This window comes from Caretta caretta, chromosome 3 (assembly GCF_965140235.1).
Source record: "Caretta caretta isolate rCarCar2 chromosome 3, rCarCar1.hap1, whole genome shotgun sequence".
NCBI classification, from domain to species: domain Eukaryota; kingdom Metazoa; phylum Chordata; order Testudines; family Cheloniidae; genus Caretta; species Caretta caretta.
This window is the reverse complement of record NC_134208.1, coordinates 107,713,706-107,735,627: the sequence shown is the minus strand read 5'-3', so window position 1 is coordinate 107,735,627 and position 21,922 is coordinate 107,713,706.

Here is a 21,922-nt window from a genome sequence, read left to right as displayed (position 1 = left end):
AAATTTAATACCCCTGCTGATGCCATTTCACCTCCACACTGTAAGTCCTAATGTAGACACACTGCTGCCAACATTTTAAGCACCGGGTTTATTAGACCCTCTCTGAACAATGGTAGCACCAGATTGCAGTAGAATTCGTGCCTTGAGAACAGCCTTTCCTTCCTCTCTCTCCACACTCTATCCCTCAAGCAGCAAGGAGACTCTGGAACAGAAGTGGAAGCTCAGCGGTGACTCCTCTGAACTGGACGCAATGGCAGCTCAGCAGAAGCAGTGGCTCTTTCCTCCCTGTAGGGCCTTCGAGAAAGTAACACAGAGGTGTTTGTTCATATCTGAAGCCAGCAGCCCGCTGTTTTCCCAAAGACAACACAAGATGGCTATTGAGAGGTAGATGGGAATTGGGGATAAACCTAGGACTGAAATCAAAATGGCATCTGGTCAAAGAAAGTACCATTTCATAGGGATGGCACAAGCTGGCCCTCTTTGAGCCCTGTGAATAATGCTAGTTAGCAGGATACCACTGGAGATCCCTTCCAGCCTTGCATTTCTATGACAAACTAGTTTTGGATGGGGGTTGTCAAGGTTCAGTACAAAGTTCTGTCAAGTATATAGCACACAGTGAACCAGATTCTGAGGCAGTGACATCAATGCAAATCCCAAGTAGCTCCAGTAAAGTCTGTTTTCCATGGCATAACAGATTAAAATCTGCCCCCTCTTCTCTCAAAAAACACTAACCAGGAGGGCCCTCTGTCTTGGCTAATTACCCAGCCTCAGTATGGAGCACACTCTCCTCATGCAAAAAACAATTAACGTAAGGACATCAGCACCCCTAACTCAGATTGTGGAGAAGAGGTAAAAAGACAGGGGGAGGTGAGAAGAGGGAGAGCCATTTTAGAGTCATTGATTGATTTGTGGAGGTGGGCCTCCAGTACAAATCTGACATTGATCTATCTTTTAATCTAACGGCACAACAACAAATCTTCAGGCAATCAATTTTAATGATATTAATAGCCCCATACAAATTATTCAACTTCTACTTTAATTTAGGGGGCTGACTTCATATTTCTTCAGCAAATTTATCCTATAAATATTGATGTTTGTGAGGATAGCTTTAGTGACTTCTCCATTTTAATATATTTGGGTTTTTTAAGTTTTATAATTTCCTGCCAGTGCAGATTAATTAATAATTCATTCATTTGCCGCTTGTTGTGGTAATCTTTCTGCCTTATGGAAATCATTTCCATGTTGGCTTCTCTTATGCTCTTTGGCAAACCTCAGGCAGCCTCAACACATCTTAATCCAACAGAAACTCTGCTTAGTGTGGATAATCTTTATCTCTCCTGAATCAAGAATGGGCACAGGTCAGGGCTCTCCATTCTAGTAACTGCCCTTTCTTCATCCACAATTTGCTTTCTTGTGTAAGCCATCAGTCTTCTCAGTTCTTTTTCATTCATTTCGGGCCTGATCCAATGCCCATGAAAGTTAATGGGAGTTTTTCCACTGATTTCAAAAGGCATTGGATCAGACTCTTGGTCATTTTCCAGTAATATTCAATTGGGTGTGAGGGGAAAATGGAGCAGGGCTGAGATGAATTGCTCAGAGACATAAAGCAATAACTAGCAGCAAGCTCACACTGCTCATAGGCCTGCAAGCACTTGAGCATCTTCCAAAATTCAACTTTGCTGGCTTGAATCTCAGGGAAATGTAAAATATATATATATATATACACACACACACACATAAAAGCCAAATTTAGATAGTCTCATGACTACAAGCCACACAAACTGATGCAGTAGTAATATTATTTTCCTATTTTAATTTGTATAAAATCAAGTGACTCTACTACAATATTTTTAATGGATCCCAAGTTTTTTTAAAATGCTCTAAAATAGTTTTAGAGCAGTGTCCTGCAATATTCACCTCCAGTATAAAATTTAGGGTTACTACTGTTGAACACTGCTGTAAAACCTCTAAAATATTGGTAAGCACGATGACTGTGTGATATTAACAGTATAAACATAGGTAGCGGGTATAATAGGCCAGGGGAGGCTAAGCCTCCCCTGCAGCGCAGCTACCAACCCACCACCGGACACCTGGGCTGTGGTGGCCCGTCCTGCGCTCCACCCCCAAGGCCCCCTCCCACTTTTCTTCCATGACCCCACCCATACTCCACCTCTTCCCATCCCTGCTCCACCCCACCCCCGAGATATCCCCACTGCCTGCCACTCTCTAAGTCTCTCCTCTCCTCCATCCCCCTCCCCATGTAGCCCCCCCGCTTGCCGCAGTGCTCACTGAATCCTGACTCCCTCCAGTCCTCCACCCCTTCTCCCCTACCTCCTGTTAGAGGGCTTATTCCTTCACCTTCTTGCTTCCCTGGTCCTTCTCACATGAACAGAGAGCAGCAATACCCAAAGTCCAAAGGTGCAAACAATTCAATGTTTATTGGGATGAACTTCCAGCAAGCATGATTCCAGTTTCCTTCCTCAGTGTCTCCTTCCCAGCTCTGACGCCACATAGCCTTACTTGTGTCCCTGTTCCTATTCCCCCCCTTAGCAAAACATGATTCCAATTTCCCCACCACCATTCCCTGTTCCTATTCCCCTCTGTTCTTCCTGATTGACTGTAGACTATGTAGTAAAACTTGAGTTCTGCTTAGCTGTACCTTAACCAATCATTTTACTGAAATTTAACTAACCAATCCTAACATACTGTAACATGATTATTTAACCAATTATATCCCACCATCTTAATTAGTTTACACTCAGCAAAATTAATTATACAGCAGACAGAAACAATCACAGAACCAGACAGAGATTATACAGACAAACAATAGGGAAATGGGGACTACAGTAAAAGAACAACAAAGAAATGAGGATTTCACATCCCAGCTATTGATAAGTGAGTTCTTGCCAGACAGGATGCTATCAAACTAAGTTTCCTTTTACATCTTCTAGGCACTTCTCTTTCTCTGGAGGTGATAGTAATACAGGACAGGATTATATTCCTAACAGCCCAATAGCACCTTCTTTCAATGTGACCAGTTTGGAATGTAAGGAGGTGACCATACGTTTCCCAGCTTACGGCTGCCTCTGCTGTTTAGCCAGAGGCTTTAGCTTAAGAACAGGGCCTCAGACTGTCACAGTGAGAAAAAGGCCTTATACAGTCAGATAGTGATTTTGATTCTTTCTTTTATACCTCTATACCTAGCTAAATGATAAACATATACCTAAATTCTTAGAGTATAGGCCTTTGCACACAGGCCTGAATATCTGTATCCTAACACCCCCCGCCACTGACTGGTTGCTGAATCCTTCCTCTACTCCACCCCCTCACACCCGAGACCCGCCCCTGCACACCAATCACCGACTCAGTGAGCACTGTGGCAAGTGGGGGGCCACATGGGGGAGGGAGGTGTGGAGGGATTAAGCGGGAGGTGGGGACTCAGCAGAGGTAGGGTGGAGGCACTTGGCAAGCGCCGGGGCCCTCAGAGGACAGGAGGTGGAGGAGAGGAGGGACTCAGCAAGTGGCAGGCAGGGGCCACCTTGCGGGAGGGGGTCGAGCATGAGCGGGGTCTGGGATAGAGTGGGGGTGGGGCCTTAGGGGGAGAAGGCCAAGCAGGGGTGGGGCCTTGGGGTGGAGCAGGGTGCGGGCCGTAGTCTGGGCACTGGAGAAGGGGGGACTTCTGGCACTCAGGCTAGCCTCCCCAACTGCTAGAGCCATATGCCGACCATAAGTATAAATCAGTGTTTTTCAATTCTGAGAGTGGGCCTGCCCATAGCTTTTAAACCCAGTTGTGATAGGTACTCAGGCTAGATCTGTAAAGGCCAACAAGTAACTGTGCTCTCTATGAAACAAACATATTGTCCTCCTACAGCAGGGGCTCTTGTGGATAGAGGGCAGGAGACCAGACCTCTGCTTTCCCTCTCTGCTGTCTACTGAAGAGACTGTCTTTATTCAGGGTAAGGAGAAGGAACCTGAGAGCCACAGGTGTCCTGCACATTGTACACAGCCTATAATTCATTATTATCCATTTATTTTTATTGCAGTGGGACCTAGGAGCCATAGTCATGGACCAGGACCTCACTAGGTGTTGTACAGACACAGAACAAAAAGACCATCTCTGCCCCGAAGAGCTTACAGTCTAAACTATCTCCTCCACACCTCTGGACAACATATACAAGTATTGTAGTGCAATCTCTTTATTGTGGAACTTACAAATGTAGATTTTTTTTTGCTACATAACTGCACTCAAAAACAAAACTATGTAAAACTTTAGCACCTACAAGTCCACTCAGTCCTACTTCTTGTTCAATCAATTGCTAAAACAAACAAGTTTGTTTACATTTACAGAGATAATGCTGCCCACTTTCTTATTTACAACGTTGCCTGAAAATAAGAACAGGTGTTTGCATGGCACTGTTGTAGCCAAGCATTGTGAGATATTTACGTGTCAGGTATTCTAAACACTCATATGCCCCTTCATGCTTCAGCCACATTCCAGAGGACAGGAGTACTTGTGGCACCTTAGAGACTAACCAATTTATTTGAGCATAAGCTTTCGTGAGCTACAGCTCACTTCATCGGATGCATACTGTGGAAAGTATAGAAGATCTTTTTATACATACAAAGCATGAAAAAATGGGTGTTTACCACTACAAAAGGTTTTCTCTCCCCCCCACCCCACTCTCCTGCTGGTAATAGCTTATCTAAAGTGATCACTCTCCTTACAATGTGTATGATAATCAAGGTGGGCCATTTCCAGCACAAATCCAGGGTTTAACAAGAAAGTCGGGGGGGGGGGAGGGGTAGGAAAAAAACAAGGGGAAATAGGTTACCTTGCATAATGACTTAGCCACTCCCAGTCTCTATTCAAGCCTAAGTTAATTGTATCCAATTTGCAAATGAATTCCAATTCAACCGTCTCTCGCTGGAGTCTGGATTTGAAGTATTTTTGTTGTAATATCGCAACTTTCATGTCTGTAATCATGTGACCAGAGAGATTGAAGTGTTCTCCGACTGGTTTATGAATGTTATAATTCTTGACATCTGATTTGTGTCCATTTATTCTTTTACGTAGAGACTGTCCAGTTTGACCAATGTACATGGCAGAGGAGCATTGCTGGCACATGATGGCATATATCACATTGGTGGATGTGCAGGTGAACAAGCCTCTGATAGTGTGGCTGATGTTATTAGGCCCTGTGATGGTGTCCCCTGAATAGATATGTGGGCACAGTTGGCAATGGGCTTTGTTACAAGGATAGGTTCCTGGGTTAGTGGTTCCGTTGTGTGGTGTGTGGTTGCTGGTGAGTATTTGCTTCAGGTTGGGGGGCTGTCTGTAGGCAAGGACTGGCCTGTCTCCCAAGATTTGTGAGAGTGTTGGTTCATCCTTCAGGATAGGTTGTAGATCCTTAATAATGCGTTGGAGGGGTTTTAGTTGGGGGCTGAAGGTGACGGCTAGTGGCGTTCTGTTATTTTCTTTGTTAGGCTTGTCCTGTAGTAGGTGACTTCTGGGAACTCTTCTGGCTCTATCAATCTGTTTCTTCACTTCTGCAGGTGGGTATTGTAGTTGTAAGAATGCTTGATAGAGATCTTGTAGGTGTTTGTCTCTGTCTGAGGGATTGGAGCAAATGCGGTTGTATCACAGAGCTTGGCTGTAGAGAATGGATCGTGTGGTGTGGTCAGGGTGAAAGCTGGAGGCATGTAGGTAGGAATAGCGGTCAGTAGGTTTCTGGTATAGGGTGGTGTTTATGTGACCATCGTTTATTGTGACCATCGTTTATTAGCACTGTAGTGTCCAGGAAGTGGATCTCTTGTGCGGACTGGACCAGGCTGAGGTTGATGGTGGGATGGAAATTGTTGAAATCATGGTGGAATTCCTCAAGGACTTCTTTTCCATGGGTCCAGATGATGAAGAGAAAAACTTTTGTAGTGGTAAACACCCATTTTTTCATGCTTTGTGTGTATAAAGAGATCTTCTATACTTTCCACAGTATGCATCCGATGAAATGAGCTGTAACTCACGAAAGCTTATGCTCAAATAAATTGGTTAGCCTCTAAGGTGCCACAAGTACTCCTTTTCTTTTTGTGAATACAGACTAACACGGCTGTTACTCTGAAACATTCCAGAGGACATGCTTCTATGCTGATGACACTCATTAAAAAAATAATGCATTAATTAAATTTGTGACTGAACTCCTTGGTGGAGAATTGTATGTCTCCTATTCTGTTTTACCTGCATTCTGCCATATAGTTCATATTATGGCAGTCTCGGATGATGGCCGAGGATATGTTGTTCGATTTAAGAACATTTTCACTGCAGATTTGACAAAATACAAAGAAGGTACTAATGTGAGGTTTCTAAAGATAGCTACAGCACTTGAACCAAGGTTTAAGACTCTGAAGTGCCTTCCAAAATCTAAGATGGACAAGGTGTGGAGCATGTTTTCAGAAGTCTTAAAAAAGCAACAGTCCAATGCGGAAACTACAGAGCCCAAACCACCAAAAAAGAAAATCAACCCTTTGTTGAAGGCATCTGACTCAGATTATGACAATGAACATGCGTCAGTCCACACTGCTTTGGATCGTTATTGAGCAGAACCCATCATCAGCATGGAAGCATGTCCTTGGGAATGATGGGCAAAGCATGAAAGGACATGTGAATCTTTAGCACATAAATGTCTTGCAATGCCAGCTACAACAGTGCCATGCAAACGCCTGTTCTCACTAAACAAGAAGTGGGCAGCATTATCTCCTGCAAATGTAAACAAACTTGTTTGTCTGCGTGATTAACTGAACAAGAAGTAGGACTGAGTGGACTTGTATGCTCTAAAGTTTTATATTATTTTATTTTTGAGTGCAGTTATTTTTGGTACATAATTCTAAATCTGTAAGTTCAACTTTTATGATAAAGAGATAGCACTACAGTACTTGTATTAGGTGAACTGAAAAATACTATTTCTTTTGTTTCTTTTTTACAGCACAAATATTTGTAATCAAAAATAAATATCAAGTGAGCACTGTACACTTTGTATTCTGTGTTGTAAGTGAAATCAATATACTTGAAAATGTAGAAAACATCCAAAAATATTTAAATAATTGTATTCTATTATTGTTTAACAGAGTGATTAAATGCATGATTAATTATGATTAATCCTTTCAATCACTTGACAGCTCTAATAGGAAGATAAAGACTGCTGGAATTGGGAATGGAGTAGGTTGGGAGAGAAACAGAAAATGGGACATGTGGAAGCACATAAGAGGGACAAGAGAGGATTTTAGGAGAAGGGAAAAAGGAGGGACTGCAATGAAAGAGTAAAGTAGATCACCCCAGTGAGAAAGAAAAGAAACCCCAACATTATTTCCCCCCACTTTACCCCATGGGAACAAAAGAGAATCAGAAATGCCCCTTAAGAATTCTTGGAGAGAAAGAGCCTGACATCTGTCCTCAAATGCTGTGGTGGAGGAGACGGTTCTGCCATAATCACGCTGGATATATGAGAATAAGGACTACCCTCAGTAGGTTAGTGCAGGCATGGAGTGGCTTATAAAAAAGCCCTGTAGCATTTGTTACACAAGGAGAATATGTTTCATAATAGAGATAATTCATTACCCTGTAATTTCACTGTGTATGTCATATACATGTAACTGCTATTAATTCATATAACTGGAAAATTAACAACACAATTGAATGAATTACACCTATAGTCTCATATTTTTAAAATGTACTTTTAGAATCCAGGTACTTTATAGTTACTCTGAAGTTATACTTATTGACACAGATACCTACTGTTCGGTATAAAAAAAGTAAAAAAAAATGTTGGTGTTGTTTAATATGTTTAATTAGGTATTTTAATAATGTATTTTTGAAGTAATGTTAAGTAAAGCACTGGCTTCAATAGAATTTAATATGGAGTATATGAACTATGACCCTTGGACTCCATCTTTGTAAGCAAACTTGTTTGCAACTTAGACACTGGAGTCCTCTGGCTCAAACCGGACTGAACCAGCTTTTCCTGCCAGAGCCAACCCCCAACATTCTATTCCCTCAAACTTTTCCCACCTTAGAGAATATATAAGATCTTGCTCAGTGCCTGCGCGGGGCTGCCCATTCCAGCAGCAGCGCGTGCACGGTCGGGTCTGCCCAACTCGCCAAAGCTAGAGAGAAGAGTACCATCTATCCCGCAGCAAGGTTGAAAAAGGAGAAGCCTGTCATCACTATCCCCGCCACAGTGAACGGAATCCATTTTACCTGTGGAGGGTCCTGCTTTCCTGATGTCCATCATCCCAGAGAGTCTCTCCGCCTGCAATGAAATCCAGCAGTCGTCGGGACTTCCCAGCGGTCGTCCTCAAAGGCTTCCAGTCAGCCAGAGAGTAGAAGGTCCTGGGCCTCGTGTCCGTGCATAGTGTCCACTGCGCCTAAATCATAGGAAAGGTTTCTGTATCGGGGTTTCATTTATTGTTTTTCTGAATGCCAAGGGAGGTTTTGTGGGTCTGAGCTTCAAGCTCCTAGAGCCAGTCACTGAATCACTGTACAGTTAAGTTTGTGTTTCTTCCCCCGCTTTTTCCCAGTTTTCTGTACCTTTACCCTTAACACACTTACCTTTGTTTGCACCATATCACCTTGTCTTTTCTTCATTTTTATTATATCACACAGGGAGGGCGGGACACCCTTATTGTAAGCTAAATCCACCAGTGACAGATACGGAAGGGAGTCGAGTCTGTCCTTCTGAGAAAAGGGGCTTTCCTTTTATCTCCCCTCTACGATTTCTAAGTTTTCCTTTCTGAAGCATTGCCTTATACCCCTTGAGGTAACCCTACAGTACTACAGAATCCTGTGACCAAAAAATGTTATTAGAGGACTGAATAAACTGTGCTTAACCCCAGCGTTAGATAATTAACACATCTTTTTAGAATCCAGGTACATTATAGATACAGGTACATAGATGTCTATAGAGTGAATGTATACAATGTACCTGGATTCTATGTGCACAAAAATGTTACTATCTACAATTGTGTGTTTGTAAATAGAAATAGTATAATTGCACTGTAACTGAAGCATGCCTCCAGGGTAAGTAACGCCACTGTATAATGCAGTGTATCCAAACAGGATCAACTTTCTATTGTTTTTTTGCAACCATCCTATGGAATTTAAGAGATAATTATATCTCAGCTGTAGAATTTTACAGGATAGTTTAAAATATAAAGGAACATTTGCAACAGACCCATACAGATTTTATAGTGATTTCTATAAGAGCCTTTCAGATTTTTCTATAACCATATTTAATTCTATTATATAGATTTTTTCCCTTTATCTGCGGGTGGGAAAGTTGTCAGTGCTGGGATGAGGATTGAGGATGAGGGCTTGTAGGGGCCTTGAATAGTCATGTCTGGAGAATTATCCCTGTATTTCCCCACATAATGAGTGCTAAGGGAAGGGAAAGCTGCATGACTCCAGATCATAGAATGTAAATTTCCTCCCTCCTCACATACAATGTAAATTTTCTGCTGTGTGTAAAGCAATGGGAGCTCCTTGAAAACAACTTGCCTTATCTCCCTTCTCTTCCAATGGCCCCAAGGGCAGCTGACCACAGGACAGCTCATGTGTATAGGAATAAAGCCTTTTTTCTCTAGTCCCAAGGGACTCAGTTCAGCCATGAGAGCATATGTGGCTTAGCCCCAAGGAACCATCAAAGGGCTCCTCTCAGCACCCAGAACAGCATGTAGCTTTCTGGAAAGAGTGGAAAGGGAGATCAAAAACCAAGAGTGAGAAGAATGAATAATAGAAAAGCAAAGAAGAAAATATGAAATTTAAAACAAGATGGAAAAGAAAAATTAAGAGGCATAAAATGAAAGAAGGGAAAACTGACAGAATAAAAGGAAAAAAGAGCAATGATCATGGGACACGATGTGAGGAGACATCTGAGGAGACTTCACTGGGGTTGATACAGACAAGATCACTCTCCTTCTGCAATCTTACAAGAGAGCAAGCATGGTGCAGTGAGTTATAACTAGGGACACAGGATTGAAAGTTATCTGACTAGACAAGAAATTATATTGAATAATGAGAAAACTTTACAGACAATGAAGACTAATCACCACTGGAATAATCTCCCAAGGGAAGAGGAGGAAGAATCTTCACTTGGGACATTTAAAGGTGACTTGCAAAGGGAAAAATAGGCTTTGCCCTTTCTTCAGCTTGATGTATAAAGGAGACCTGAAAGGATTGTTTTAAAATGGGGTCCGATTTTTTAAAAATTGATTCCTATACACATGTCCCATTTGTTTTTTTTTTACTTAGAAACTCAGATCCCATCTAGCCTGGAAGACTAGAGAACTAGTTATATATAAAGACAGTAAAAATTGAGCAATGTAAATAAGAAGGGATTTAAAGTCAGAATGCTTAACACTTTGTTTTTTGTTTATTTTTATACATTGTTTGTTGTTTATTTTGAAGATGGGACATGTTTGTTAAACATTCAGCACTCCCACCCTTTGGGGTAAAGTGTGATAGTTAATAAAAGCCATCCTTTGATTATGTCCTACGAGTAAATGGTGGAAGACAAGCTTTGATATTCTGGATATGCCAAAGGTAGAAATCAAAACAAAAGAAAGCACTTACAATCCTTTCACCCTCTCTGTATACATGATGAAAAAGTAAAAAAATGGAGCAAGTCCAACTTTTAAAAAAAAATTGCCAGTCACCTTTAAAATTAAACTGGACAAAGTAGTGAACATACTGTAGAGAAAAATCTTGCACTAGTGAGGAAGTGCTCTTTCATAGCTCTCATTTGTATGAATCAAGAAGGATTTATGAAGTTTCAGTGGTATTTTCTATCTTGTTTAGCCAGGCTTTCCTAGGGTCAGAACAGTAATAAAACCCGCCCTGTGATTTCTTTCCTACACTGATTTTTAAAACTCTGTTTCCTTGCCAAAAATACAAGTAAGCATCCTTCAGCCATAAAGGCAATAGGTAGAACCCACTATCTTCTCCGTAAAGAGGCAAGAAGAGGGTGCAAAGGATCAAGGCAGCTGGCCAAGGATGCTACTTTCAAAACATGCTTGATACCCACCCACCAGACAAAAAGAGACAAAATCCAGACTTTACTTCAGCTCAAGAACTGCTTCTTTGCAACTGGCAACTTGTTGAACTAAAGCCCTCCTACTGCAACAAGATGCATGCAGACAGCTTCCTGTGCCCATACAGAGCCATATTTAAATCAGTGGGGCTGTGTGCAGGTCCAGGGATCAGCTTGTACACATCTCATTGCAGGATCCGGGCCTAACAATGCACCAATATATATTTTTTAATCTGTTTTGAACTGTCTGTAATGACTCACGCCAAAACACAGCTAGACAGATCTCATAATTATAATAGGAAATTGCCCTTGCTGTGCTCAGATCATCATTCTTAAAGTGCACATTTGCTGTATGAAAATAAAGTTTAAAATGAATGCTGTCATTTTACAGCTAAACCCTGGGAATAGCCATTTTGTTATGGCGTGTATCTCCACGTGAACTTTCAGAGCAACAAGCTGAGTAAAACAACCCCAAGTTTCTTTTATTGATGTGACCCAGTCAAAGCCCAATTCAAACAACCCATTTCTTTAGGGAATCTGGATCGAAACATTGCAGCTTGAGCGCATCTCTAGTTTATTTTAAATCAGATGGTCGATGAAACCGTTGTTGGTACATGCTGGATGTCCTTTCCATGTGGTTAATTCCATTTGACCAAATTAACCACACACATCAACCCCATAAAAGACAGACAGTAGCTAAAGTTATGGCCTATTACAAAAGCAAGTGTGAGGGGTGGCCACAACACTTAACCCTTTTTAGAACTTTCATCATGGCATTTATTCTTCCCCAGCATAGGGATTTCTCATTGACCTGTCATTTACGTTTGAGCTGGGGTTGCAGTTGTGAGAGTTTCTTGATTAGATCAGAAATAAAATTGAGCATCTAAAAGGCCATGTACTAAGGGCAGTGCAGTGCCACAACAAGGAGAATGAGGCATGCTCACCAAAGTAAAAGGGGTGACTATTCTTGGAGGTTTATAAATATATTGTTGTGATCCATATTAAAGGTTACAAGTGCTCTCTCGCTCACTCATTCACTCTGAAACACATGGAAAATCTCTCTCCCATTCATTTCAATACAGCTTTGATTATTATTTGTATTAGAGTAACATAAAGGAGCCACAGTCATGGGCAAGGGCTCCACTGTGCTAGGCACTGTACAAACAGAAAACAAAAAAATGGTCCCTGCTTTTATTCTGTTTTCATACAAGTAATTTACTAAACAATAAACCAAAGCAAGTATTCCCATAAGTGAACTGATTGATATTTTTTGAGGCACCTAAACATTTGGAGATTATCTGCTGCTAACTTTTGTAATGCTTATTGCAACAGATAGTTGTGTCCTGCCAGTCAAGCTAAAGACCAAAAAGAAGAAAGCATTATTTTATTATACACTTTCCATTGGGTATATTATGACCTTTTAAAAGTACAGAGCAACAGATAGCTAAACAATTTAAAAATATTACATCTGCCACATTTCCATTATTATGCCTTCTTCCAAAATCTTTCATTGTGTAGGACTCAGCCTTGGAAATCCTTATTCATTATTAAGTACTTGTTTTTCATGTGAGTGGTTCCATGAATAAGGAAACCATTTTTTCTTTGTGCACAGAGAGAGAGAGAGTAAGGATATCAGGGTATTCATTCTAAATTACATAATCTCCAACAGAAAGTGGAGATCTGGACTTTTTACATTCACAACAAAAATCTTGAGCTTCCATATGCAACGACGGCTGTTTTTCTTTTAAATCAGAGGATATGTATGAAAAAAGGAAAGAAATATGTTCAGCTAGAAACCTCAGTGAATGTGAATGCTAGAAAATGTGCCCTAGAAAAACCTGGGTAGTTGGCAGCTGTGGCAGTCATGAAATACATTAAAATGGCATATGATCCTTCCCCACCACCATTCAGTTCAGTGGTGCTGAGGACACCCACCACTCTTAGAGCTCTTTGTTTTCTCCATTCCCTCCTTCCCCCTCCTCCCCGCAACACAAATAGCACTGCTGTAACCTTTTAACAGCCTTGGAATCAGGTTCACACTTTCAAATCATTCCAATGCTGCAGTCTGCTGGAGTTTATCTGAACCATTGATGCAGTCAAATCTGAGGCAGATTTTGATACAACAGAAATTAATCAGTATTTTTCACTTTTTTGTGGGACTAAATTTAGAATTTAGAATGATCTTCCACAGGAAGAAGTCTAGTGGAAAAGATGAGTCTTAACATAAAGACCTACTGTATACGGACAGGCTCAGTCCTGTGAGGTGGTTTACAGCCTGAACTCCTATTGAATTAATTGGGAACTAGGACATTCAGCACCTGGCCAACCAAAGAATCCAGAACATAAAAGGTCACTTGTACATCCCCAAAGATTTGAGGCCATTGTCAATGGGTTTCTTAATATTTGCTTTCTGGATTCAGAGCATTTTCAAACTTTTCTCTGCAACCCTAAGGATTAGAAATATACTTTTAAAAAATGAAAGCTGGGATTTTCCTATAATCACATGACTCCGGAATCTGGGGATTAGAAAAAATACCAAATATCACAAAACACATAAAATTGCAAGAGTTGCCAACACTGCCAAACAATCTGTGTCTTTAATCTGAATACAACAAGGGCTGAAATAAAAGACAAATTACTCCAAGCAAGAGAAGATTACACTGATATAACCACTACCCAACTCATTACCTATTCATAGCAGGAACACCAATTACATGCTGTTAATTCTTCTGGCTTTTCCCCAGCAAAAACTATAGGTTTATTAGTGTGCAATATTTACACTGATCCTCAAATCTACTTGAACACAGCCTTGGGCTCAAGAATCACTGCATTCATGAACCTTATTCTATGCATAAAAGGGCTGGAGAACATGGACTGATGGTACTCACCCAGCAAAGTATTCTTCATTTAGCTCTCCACCCACACTGCTCTCAGCAAGCTGCAGGACTCTTATCCCCATAAGGATATCTCAGGGAAGGAAGAGGAATATCATAACTTACTTTTAGTAGTAAGTTATTCCTCAATTAGTCCCACTGAAATCAACTGGACTTCTCAAGGTGTTAAATACTCCTTGGTAGAAATAAAGACATCAGAATATGGCCCACAGAAACAAGCAATAAAATACAAAAATTGAAGAAGCATGAAATAGTAGCATTTATTCATTACCTACAAATTCTAGCATCAGTATTTCAAGGCCCATAGGATAACTTTAATATCCAGTAAATAAAATAGGAAATGTTATATTTAAATTTAATATGATAATTTGCTGCCAAGTTTTTCAGAGAGGCTTAACAGCCATATTCTTCATAACCATCATAATGTTGCTAATATTCAGAAAGAGCTTAGTTCTGCAAGGTGCTACACACTCTGAATTCTCTTTGACTTCAAAGGAATAGATAGTGCTGCACCTTGCAGGAAGTGCTCAAGAGACCCTGCAGAACAAAAGTCTCCATATATTTTTATAATATTGGTTCATAGAGTTTAAGGCCACATGGGACCATTACGTAATCATGTGATCAGATCTCCTGTATACCTCAGGCCATTAAATTTCACCCAGTTACTCCTGAATTAAGGCCAATAACTTGTATTTGGCTAAAGCATATCCTTCAGGAAGGCATACAGTCTTGATCTGGAGATGTCAGGAGATGGAGAATCTACCACTTCCCTTGGTAGTTTGTTCCAATGGTTAATCACCCTCAGTGTTAAAAATGAGGGCCTTATTTCTAATATGAATTTATCTAACTTCAGCTTCCAGTCATTGCATTTTGTTTTGCCTTCTCTGCTAGATTAAAGAGCTCCTTAGTACTCGGTATTTTCTCCCTGTGAACGTACTTATATACTGTAATCCAGCCAACTCTCAGACTTCTTTTGCTTTAAGGGGATATCAAGGCTAATATGCCTAATAATTTCAGAATTGTCTAGTGGATAGGGTACTAGATTCGGAGTCAGGAGACCTGGATTTTATTCCCAGTTCAACCACTGATCTGCTGTGTCAGCTTGGGCTCACTTCTCTGTACCTCCCCCCTTTGCCTTGGCAGTCTAAATTATAAGGTCTTTGGGACACTGTTTTTTTGTTTGTTTTGTTTTCTGGCAGGAGGATGAATTAGCTTAGGAGAAATAAAAATACTTGCTTAGGTCACTGATGAATGGCCCTCAAAAGTTTCAGAAATTTGATGTAGTGCAGATAAGCATCTGAAGTTAATCCAAATATATCCATTCCGAATCTCTTGAGGAAGTCTCATGAGAAAGGTCTCACTCATGCATTTTCCAGTATTTCCTGCTTTAACTCAGATCACAAATACAGTGAAAGTGTTTATTCTTGTGATATATTTGTTTCCATTTCAGCCAAAGCCAGGTAGAGAAAACTCCTCCCTACCAAAAAAGAAAAAAACAGTTAACTCATTTTTTCTGATCTTAAAAAAAAAGTTCAGGCTCTGTTATTTATTAATTATTTATTTTTTATACTGTGGCTGAGCCCAAATACCCTAATCATGATAGAGCCCATGATAGTTACGCATTGTACCTGCACCCAAGCAGCCATGAGTCCTGCTCCCAGAGAGTTTTCTATTCTTGGCAAAGGATCAGGTTGGTTCAAATTCTTTCACTCATCCCTAGAAAAGGTTTTGAAGATAACATCCTTCCAAAGATGGAGCCAATGTCGCAGCAGGAAAAATTTTAAGCTACTAATATTAAAGCAACATAATGAATTGAGGGTATGTGATTGCCATGAAAAACGCTGTTCTCTCTTTACACACAGGACAGGTGGATCATCTAAGGGACAGTCTAGCCTACAGGCTCCACGGACAGATTCAGTGCTTCCCCACACTAGCCTGCCAATATGTCAAGAGAAAGGCCAGCACTGTGGAGTAAGAATATATGGTAGATCTCTCTTCATGTCATTCAATCCTTGGTCTCTGTTGAGACTGCCAAAAAGAGTGCTAATTAGTGCAAGTGTTGGTGCTGCGATGTGTGAACCTATTCTCTAGGAAGCAGTCTGACACCACCAACTATTTCACATAAGGCAGTAAGAATCCATGATATGGTCACACCTTTTTGTTATTGTCTAACACCTTGGAGGTGAAAGATGAGATTTTCAAAAGTACCTAATTGACATAGGAACTTAAGTTACATGGGCTTTTAGGGGGCTTTGTGCTCCTAAATCACTTAGAAACTTTTGAAAATCTCACCCAAAAGGTTCTTCTGTCCTTGTCAAAGATCAGCTTAGATATGTATATTTGATGTAGGCTAACATTTTGAAATGTGGTTTGATTTTTGCCAAGTGGGTATTTTTGAAACATGTGATAGTATATCAGAATTAGTATTTAGAGAATTACATGGGGAAAAATAAGCTGCATCCTTTTGTGGGCTGCAGTAAGGTCCTACTACAGCATCCCTTAACCCCAGGCTGACGGACCCCTCCTGGAGTGTCCTCTCTCACAATGGAGACTTCCCGCCGGATCTCTATAGCGTCCCATCCCTTCCAGGATAATAATGTCCTTATTGTCTCCAACTATGTCCTCAACCAGCATTAAACACATGTGGCAAACCCAAAAGGGGCTTCTCCTCAGTCCCAACCTTTTCTCCACAAATAGCAGGTAGAAAAAGCATAAATGCTGCTGAAACCCTCCCATTCCTCAAGGGGACTACGGTTCCAAACTCTTTCTTTCCCAGCCTTCCATCCTTTTCTCCAAAAGCTGATATGTAGGGTTATCTCCCTTGAGTCTTGCCTACTTCACCAAGTCTCACCATAGGCAACCTGATCCTACAGCAATTCCTAATCATCCCTGATACACAGGTCCTCATCTCACACCCAGAAGAGGGCTTCTGCACTGTCTCTCCCTCTGGCTTTCTTCCTTCACTGACAGGTTTTAGAGTAGCAGCCATGTTAGTCTGTATCCGCAAAAAGAAAAGGAGTACTTGTGGCACCTTAGAGACTAACAAATTTAGCCTCTAAGGTGCCACAAGTACTCCTTTTCTTTTTCCTTCACTAACTGGTTCTCCCTACTTTGGCAGCCTGCCCACACCCGCCTAGCCTGCTGCCCCCACTCCAGGTATAGCTGGTGTGGTTAATCACCTCTCACAGATTAACAGCATTCTCTAGGCTAATGCTTCTTCTCAGCCCCAGCTAGGACCAATTACCCTAAAATGGACTGGGCCCATTCACCCTATGACAAAACATGGATCGAATTAGGATTCTCAGAGTCCCAATACCTTCTGGAGTTTCCCTTTAGGAGACATAGCTCTGTAATACCTCCTACTCCTGGCTAAGGGCAACCTAAGTGTTATAGCCAACCAGGCTGATCTTTGAACCATATGGATCTTTGAACCATAAGGAACTTTCTTATTTGTTTTGAATTCTAATCCTGTCATCCAAAGTGCTTGCAAGCCCTCCCAGTTTGGTGTCATCTGCACGTTTTATAAGCATACTCTCCACTCCATTATCCAAGTTATGAATGAAAATATTGATTTTACTGGACTGACTCCTGCAGGGCCCCACTAGATACATCCTCCCAGTTTGACAGTGATAACTATTCTTTGAGTATGTTTTTTCAACCAGTTATGCACCTCCCTTATAGTATTTTCATCTAGATCACATTTTCCTAGTTGGCTTATGAGAATGCCATGTGGGACTGTGTCAAAAGTCTTACTAAGATCAAAATATATTACGTCAGCTGCTGCCCCCATCCACTTGGCCAGTAACCCTGTCTAAGAAAGAAATTGGGTTGGCTTGGTATGATTTGTTCTTGATAAATCCATGTTGGCTATTTCTTATAACCCCATTATCCTCTAGGTGCTTACAAACTGATTGCTTAATAATTTGTTCCGGTATCTTTTCTGACTGCTTTAGACTGACTGCTCTATAATTCCCCAGGTCCTATTTGTTCCCTTTTTAAAAAATATATATGTTTGCCCTTCTCCAGTTCTCTGGTACCTCACCCATCCTCCATGAGTTCTTGAGGATAATTGCTAAAAGTTCCGAGATTGCTCCAGCTTGTTCCTAAAGTATCCTAGCGAGAATTTTGTTAGGGACTGTCAACTTGAATACATTTAAATTATCTAACTATTCTTTAGCCTGTTCTTTCCCTATTCTAGCTTATGTTCTTTAATTATTAATTGTGTTAAGCATCTGCTCACCCTTAACTTTGCTAGTGAAAATTGAAGCAAATGGGCATTCAACACCTCAACCTTCTTGATATTCTCTTTTATTAGCTCTCCTTCCCTGCTCAGTGGTGGACCTAAACTTTCTTTCATCTTTCTCTTGCTCCTAATGCATTTTCACAACTTCTTTCTATTGCCTTTTATGTCCCTTGTTACGTGTAACTCATTTTATGCCTTAGCCTTTCTGATTCTGTCCCTACATGTTTGTGCTATTCTTTTGTATTCATCTTTAGCAAAATGTCCATGGTTCCTCTTTTCGTAGGATTCCTTTTTGATTCTCAGATCATTAAAGAGCTCCTGATGGAGCCATGTTGGCATCTTACTCTTCTTCCTATCCTTCCTTCATGTCAGGATAGTTTGCTGGTGTCTAAACACTAAATAGTTTTGTCTCTTTGAGAAACTGCCAGCTCTCCTGAACTCCTTTTTCCCTGAGATTTTCCTCCCATGGAACTCTACCTACCAGTTCACTGAGTTTGTTAGTCTGCCTTTTGTTAAATCCTTTGTCCTTATTCTGTTGCTCTCCCTCCTTCCTTTCCTTAGAATCATACACTTAGGAGACTTGTGTCTCCTCATCCTGGAGGGCCACAATCTAAAGGGGAGGACACCTGACCGCCCCGTGTGTCTCTTCTGCCCAGCGACACCCTCCCTGCCGCCTTGCTCCCACCCCAGAGCCGCAGTGCTTTCCCCACCCCACGCTACCTTCCCATTGTGCCTTCTCCCCAGCATGTTTGGCCCCTGTCCCTAGCAGCCAAACCTGGGTGAGGAGCAGGACGGAGCTGCTTCTCACATGGCTGAAGCTGGATGCTATGGGTTCCTGACTCTGTGCAGCACAGCAGCTGCCTGAGAGCACCTGGGAGGGTGGGCCCAGGTGCCAGGGACAGGGACCGAGCCAGAAACGTGCTGTGGGGGAGGGGCCCTGGCAGGGGGGTGGCCTGTCACAGCTGGGCCTAGGCAGAGGGCGGCCTGCTGCCTCCGCCCTGCTGCCGACTCCCTAGACAGGCTCTCTCTCAGGCGGACACCGTGCTGCACATAACAGTGACCCTGAGTAGTCAGTAAAAAGAAAAGGAGTACTTGTGGCATCTTTGAGCATAAGCTTCATTGGATGACGTGAGCTGTAGCTCATGAAAGCTTATGCTCAAATAAATTGGTTAGTCTCTAAGGTGCCACAAGTACTCCTTTTCTTTTTGCGAATACAGACTAACAAGGCTGCTACTCTGAAACCTGAGTAGTCAGTGTGAAAAGTGGCCAGTCCTGCCCCTTCTGCTCCCCTCCTAGGCCCAGCTGCCAGGGACAGGGGCAGTGGGAGAAGGACCGAGCAGTTTTGTCTCCCTGCAGGTAGGCCAAGAAGAAATCTGGGGGGACACTTCACCCTGCATGCTCCCTCACACAAACCACCTATGAAAGTCTATAATTGCATGATCACTTTCACCTAAGTTGCCTTCCTGTTAGTATCAAGTCTAAAATGGCTGCCCCGCTGGCTACTTCCTCCACCTTCTTAAACAAGAAGTTGTCCCCAACACATTCCAAGAACTTATTGGAGTTTTTATGTTTTGCCATATACTTTTCAGACAGAAGCTTGGCTAAAGTCCCCCATTTCTACCAGGTCTTGTGTTTTGGATATTTAGATTATTTGTTCTAGAAATGCCTCACCCACCTCCTCCTCTTGATCTGTTGGGGGTGGGGGGGGCACTCTAACCTCTTAGAGGGCCCAGTTGAGGTTTTGCTCAACTCCCTTGTTTCCTTCAGAACACTTGCCTCTTGCTGGGTCTTCCATAGTATGGTCCTCTGGCCAAGTCACATAAAGTTCAATCCCCTTTCAGGGTAACTCTCCCTGGATCTTGCCCACTTTTTAGGGCCCACCACGGGCATCAATTCTATGCCTGTAACCTTCCTCTATCTACCTACGCCAGGCTTTTCCCAGAGAGAGTCTTCTCCCCTCAAGTGAGCTCCCTCAACTCCTTATAAAGCCCAGGTGCCTAGCTAGCTCTTCCCGCAAAGGTCAGGAGTGAATCACTCCAAAATCTGGAGCATAACTCTGTGGGCTTATCTTCACTACTGCACTAAATCAGCACCACTGCAATTGATGCAACGGCATTGACGTAGGGGGTCTGTTGAAAGCACAATAAGTTGATGGGAGAGTGCTGTCCTATCAATATAATTAATCCACTTCAACAAAAGGCAGAAGCTATGTCCATAGGAGAGCATCTCCCACCAACATAGCGCATTGTAGACACCGCATTAAGTTGATGTAAGCAATGTTGCTCAGGGGGGTGGGTTTTTTATGTCGACTGAAGTGGTAGTGTAGACAAGGCCTAAATGTCCTTTTTCTCCTCTCTTTTCTAGCAGGTGATGGGGGTTCATCCCATCACAGGTGGTCTATAGTAGACTCCTATCCTGATGTTTGCCCCTGGTTTTTTTTCCTTTTTACTTCACCCAGAGACTTTCAACTGGTCAGCCTTCGGGACCTCAGAACAAGTGCATACATTCTTGGTGTACAATATCTCCTCCTTTTTTTGCCTTGCCTAGCTATATCCCTTTATACCAATATTTCATTCATAAGATTTATCCCACCACATCTCCATGATGCTAACTAAGTCATCATTTAGGTTGGGTACTAAGCCTACCAGTTTTCCTGTTTATTTCCATACTCCTTGCATTTGTGTATAAATATCTATGATGTCGATTAGATTCCCCCACTGTTTTCCCTTTTGTTTTTCCTATCACCCTATTCTAATTTTCCAGTTCCCACCCAATTTCCAACCCTTGATCAAGGTCTCAATTTTTTATATTTAGCTGTGAGCTTTTGTCACTTGCTATATGAGGCCATGAGAATATTTGCTTATAAATTCCTGGAATTACAGAAGCCAAATATCTTTTCAAATCATACATTTATCTAGTAAATTTTACTACGGCCTGCTAAATCTGGTGAAACATGGGAAAACAAGATGTGAAAAATAGAGAGTGAAAAGATGTGCATCAGTGACACACAATCCTGTTCACAAATAGGTACTAAGATCATGGGTCATACTTTCTTTTTTAGGTTGGGTTTAGGGCAAATATCCTTTGGTGCAAGATTTCCCAAGTTACTGGATAAAGTTAAGCTCCAAAACACATGGAGAAGGTAATATTTGTGCTTCAGTGTGGGCTATAAATATAGACACAAGATTGTATGGCTTAGCTGACTTTTTAATTTGCTGTAGCGGTGAGGGTGCGTAAAGCTCCCATCAGCCTGGTATCCATGCAACATTGCTGCAGGTCTCTTTCAGACTTCTGTGCTTTTCTATTGGGTCTCTCCACTAAGGGACAATCTACACTACACATACAACAACATGGGTGAACTCAGTTGAAATGCTGTTGTTCCCCAACACAGTCAAAGCATATTTTAATCTTGCAATGTAGACAGAACATTGACCATGTGCCTGAATAAGGCTAATGCCTTTGAGAATAACAACACTGCCACACACAACATGACTAAACAGTGCTAATCTCTAGACATTTCTGCATGGGTGGTGAGAAAAACTTGTGCTACAATCTGCTCTATATGCCCAGAAAATGTGCATTTCTTTGCATGTTGGAATCCTGACAAAAAGAGGAGGGAATGTATGTGTGTAAAAAGCCATCTGACAGTTCAATATATTTGTGGGGAAGATTTCTGTTTGTTTTTACACACTGCAAATCGGATGTGATTT